The 4,916-nt window shown below is 46.2% G+C and overlaps 1 pseudogene; it reads right to left on the bottom strand.

Annotated features, from left to right (window-relative positions):
* Positions 1-201: 201 nt before the first annotated feature.
* On the bottom strand, positions 202-1,559 carry LOC123568028 (C-X-C chemokine receptor type 1-like; annotated as a pseudogene).
* Between the last annotated feature and the right edge of the window lie 3,357 nt (positions 1,560-4,916).

The following is a 4,916-nucleotide window of genomic DNA, read 5'->3' as shown; positions in this document are numbered from 1 at the left end:
GCTGGTCCTTGGAGGTACCTCAGCAGCTCTTCAGAAGGTTGGCATGATCTCTGAAGACACCAGTTCCTAACTTCCCCACATCCTCTAGTGTCCCCCCAAAACCCAGACAGTGCCTGTCCACAGCCAGACCGCCTTCCATATACAACCTCAGGGTGTTGGTTATTCTTTCCTTATGAGAAGATATTCCTTCGTCGATGGTTTTCAGAGGTTGGAAGAGACATTGACAGAGGAAGAAGTGTAGGAGGTAACGTGATGACGTACCAAGAACTCCTTACTGACCAGGCCATGCATGGCCAGGATCTTGGGGAATCCATGGCAAAACTTCTGGCCAATGAAGGCGTAGATGAGGGGGTTGAGGCAGCTGTGAAGGATGCCCAGAATCTCAGTGGCATCCAGGTCTTGGCCAATGTCATTGCGGTGCTCACAGATCTCCTTGATCACCCGGGTCCTCATGAGGGTGTCTGCGAGCAGGACCAGGTGGTAGGGGAGCCAGTAGAGCAGGAAGATGAGGACAACAGCAAAGATGACCCTCATGGCCTGGTGCTTCTGCCCCATGTGGGCCTTAAATAGCATGCACAGGGTGAATCTGTGTCAGAACAGCATGACCAGCAGCGGCACGATGAAGACAAAAGTGTGAGGCTCACTGCAACCTCTGCCTCTTGGGTTCAAGTGATTCTTTTGCCTCAGCCTCTAAGTAGCTGAGACTACAGGCGGGTGCCACCACACCCAGCTAATATTTTTGCATATTTAGTACAGATGGGGTTTCACCATGTTGGCCAGGCTGCTCTCGAACTCCTGACCTCAGGTGATCTGTCTGCCTTGGCGTCCGAAAGTGCTGGGATTACAGACATGAGCCACTGCGCCCAGCCAACAAACAATCTTGACCAAGTGATGCTTCTGGATCAGTGTACAAGTGGCATGGACAATGGGCTGGTAACAGTCCATGCTGATGCAGGACAGTAGTAGAATACCACTATAGAAGTTGACTTCCTTCAGGAGTGAGACCACCTTGCACAGGGGTGTGCAAAAATCCAGCCATTCACCTTGGACGTGGCCCAGATGGGCAAGATCAGGGCAAAGAGTAGGTTGACTAAGGCTGGGTTCAGCAGGTAGACATTAATGATGAAGTGGCCAACATTGCTGTATAAGATGACCAGCACCACCAGGGAATTTCCCAGCAGGCTCACTAGGAACACTAGGGCATAGGTAACAACCACAACATACTTGTTGAGTGTCTCAGTTTCTAGTCTACAGGGGCTGTAATCTTTTGCTGTAGGTGGCATGTCAGTGATGAATGCTCCTCACCAAACCACATCCATGAGTCTGTAATATTCCGTATCTTCTTCAGTTTCAGTCGTGGTTTGATCTAACTGGAAGGTTAGATGGAAGGAAATGTGATTTAGTAGCTTGGATTCAAGGCACTCTCATCAAGGATGTGAGAGCAGTTACTGGGATATCCTTTGCTTCCCTGTTGGTTTGGCAACTAGAGCTCACCTTCCTCCTTTGCCTCCAACCTGGGCTTCTTGGAGGTTGGCTTCCCAGTGTTCTCCACCTTCCATAACTCCAAGGCCTGGCCTGAGTATGGAGTAAGATGGAATACGGGGAAAACGCCTTAGCCCTAGCTCAACCTACAATTGCATCCTCTCGGCCTACGTCTCTACCTCTGTCCCTCTTTAGCCTTCTCTATCCTCAGCTGTGTCTGTGCATTCGGATAGGGGGACCAGGTTAGTCTTGGACATTCAGGGAAGGGCCAGTGCTAAGCAAAATGCAAGAAGGCAAACCTGTTCCCAGGTGACCCCTTCTATTATTTCCTTTGCTATGTTCTCCCTGATTCTTAAAATTTACTAGGTGAAGGAAGTGGTAGCAGCACCTTGCGTTAACCTGTATTTTAAGCCTTGTTCTCTGTTTAAAGGAATTTTAGCCATTTGAGAGGATAAAGCCTCAATCTTGGTCCTTGAATTTACCCCCAAAATCTACAGAGTCATTCAAGACTTTTCAAGTATTTTCCTATTGTGAAGCATTTTGCTGAAACAAAAATTTCCCAGAAGCCCAATATGTGAAATAGACAAAAGCCGAGCTGCTGTGGGGGAGGGTTTGCTGATCTCCCAACACAAATGACCCCTAAAAAGCCCCTCAAAGCCCCAGGGTTCTCTAGTGAACCATTTGAAAGCCTTTGGAAAATTACTTAGATTGGTTGTAAGGACATCTAGCATCTAGTTCTCGTTCTATCATGATTCTACCATTGTAAGTCTTATGACCTTGAGTGGGGTCTCATACCCCTATAGATTTCAGCCTTCTCGTCTGCAAATCGAGGAAGACAGAGTCATCCACCTCTCATTTGCTGCCAGGCCTGAAGATCTATGATAAGTTCACTCAGATACACACATTTTAGTACGTTCCCTCCCTACCAGTATTTGCATCTTCACCAAAGACAAAGTCTTAGGGCAAAGCAATAAACATCAAATTGGAAAACTGTCAGCCTCTTCCCACAAAACGGCGAGGTATAAAAAGAGGGGAGGAGGAGGTTGTGGCCTCTTCACCTACTTCCATGTATGAAGTCAGAGTTTAGTACGTGGTCATAAGGGAGGAGGAGGGCAGCCAGTTTATCAGAAATCCTCAGGTCCCACAGAAATGAACACGTTTTCTAAAATAAAGTCAAGCCAAGCCATCCTACCCCAAAGAAAATCCCAGTAAGCAAAGGTGATTTCCAACCTAAGGCCCCAGCCAGGTGTGTCCAACTGTAGGAGCTGCAGCTCAGGGATCAGAGTGACTTAACAGCTAGAGGGCACTTGATGAATAAAGGGAAATAAGGAAACCAAGTCAGACGACACCTCCCTTCTGAGCCCCACCCATGTCTACATCTGGAGAAGAACAGTTAAGTCAAGGGATCACAGACTTGTGGTTAGAGACTGCCAGGGTCCATAGGACCAAGCGGGAGTCCCAGGTGTGGAGCTGGGGTTGAGGATCCATTATCTGAATTCTCCACTCTATGGATGATCATTTTTATTCTTTTCCTTTTCTTGAATTTATTTCCATTTGTTTATTCCTAAACTCCCTGGTAGATCACCTGTGAAAGCTTGCAACTGTCTGGTAAGAAGAAAGGAGGAAGGATTTGGCTTTCCAGCAGAGACTTCAGAAGGAGTCCTCTCTATGAGCAAATTGGGGGCAATCCAGTGGGAAGGAGGTGGAGGGCTGCACTTGAGCTGTGTTTGGACAACAGGTACACAATCTTTACTTATTTTACAGGCTTCTTTGAGGTAGTCTGGTGGTGATTTGAAGGGAAAATGAATGCTCCTTTGCTGCTAGCCACTCTTTTGCACAACCAGTGCCAATGACCGGTTGATTTAAATGGCTCTGAGGCTGGGGCATAGGCCACTCCCAGAGTCTGGATGGTTAGCAGAGAGACCATAGAGCTGGGGCAGTCCACGAATGGAAGAGCTGGGGTCAAGGTCACTGCTGCCCCTATCTCAGTAATGGAGAACGGCTTCTCCTGGAACCTGCCTTAACTTCCCCCGGCAGGTAATGTCTGTCCCCTGGCTTGAGTCTTCTGGCACCTTCATCAATTCTCCATTATAACATGAACCCCACTATACTGCAATGATGTGTTTGCAAGTCCGCCCTCTCCCAGCCTGTGAGCAAGAATTCTCTTCCATTCATCTTTGTGTTCTCTTTCAGGGACTATAATAAGTGCTCAACCAACGGTTGTGGAAATAAATAATGGGAGACATTTCTACTGTGATTCATGGATCACGTGTCACCAGTGCGATTCATTGTCTACTGCTTTTGGTCACACACTCATACCACAGGTATGCCTGAAAGCTTCACTTCTACACAGCCCACCTGGTCTGCCTGTCATTGTTCCTTCTCAACCACCCTCTAATGGAAGTGTAAATCTTGCCTTACCACAAATGTCAAATTTATCATGCCACAAATGCCTACAATTCTGCCACTGGCAAGCCTATTTTTAAAGGTAGGTCATACTCTCCTGCTGGGTTCTCTTTTCATGTATAAATAGTGACAGGAAGTTTAAAGAGACAGCAGCCACTCTCAGTTTGCTTTTACTGATGTTGGTTTATCGTGCTGTGATGCCCCTTCCTTACTCACTGATAGAACCGCCATTGGATGAGGATGGTTTAAACCAGTTATGCAATCTATTGCCTACTCTCCCAGCCTTCTTTACACCTAGCAGTGGCCAAGGATATGATTTTGGCTAATGAAGGTCAAGGAGAAGGCTGCTGGGAGCTCTGGGAAAACCCTTGCTTTTCCTACCAAAAAGAAAGAAAGACACTGCTTGGCACCCTCTCTCCCTTTTCTTTCCTTTTGCTTGTGACTGCTAGAGCTGCAGCAACCATCATGGGGCCATGAGGAAAAGGGCAAATGAATCAGAAAGAGGGCAGCCAGCCTTGGACATTGCTGAGCCCCCAACCAACATTAGCAAATGTTATGTGTAAAATAACACCACCAAAAAACCCCTCACCCGCTGTTTTTAAGCCACTGGGAGTTAGGTTTTTGTTACTAGCAGCTGAGGGCACTCTTCACTGATAACACGATCATCTAATTTGGGGTCTTCCAAACTTCCATTATCTCTAAACCACCTTTCACATTTTGGCCATGTCTGCTGAAGGGTAATATTCTTTAAATCGATTCACTTTTGTTAATTTAATTTAAAATGAATATGTAATGATTAAAATGAAAACAGATTCACCATGAATCACCCAAAACTGTTGCATTTTTACCGATGGAGCACTTTGCAAAAGCAAACTCAGCTCTGTCTATGTCTCTGATGCCCAAATTTCCTTCTGAGTTGCATCATCATAATAAACACAAATAAGGTCTTTAACCATGGCCATTTCAAGACATGTTTTCCACAATTAATTGATTTTTTCTGGTGTTTTTCTGAAAACTTTTTTTCAAGC

The sequence above is a fragment of the Macaca fascicularis genome, chromosome 12 (genome assembly GCF_037993035.2).
Source record: "Macaca fascicularis isolate 582-1 chromosome 12, T2T-MFA8v1.1".
In the NCBI taxonomy this organism is placed as follows: Eukaryota; Metazoa; Chordata; class Mammalia; order Primates; family Cercopithecidae; genus Macaca; species Macaca fascicularis.
The sequence above is the reverse complement of the archived record's forward strand: the minus strand, read 5'-3'. Positions and strand labels throughout refer to the sequence as shown.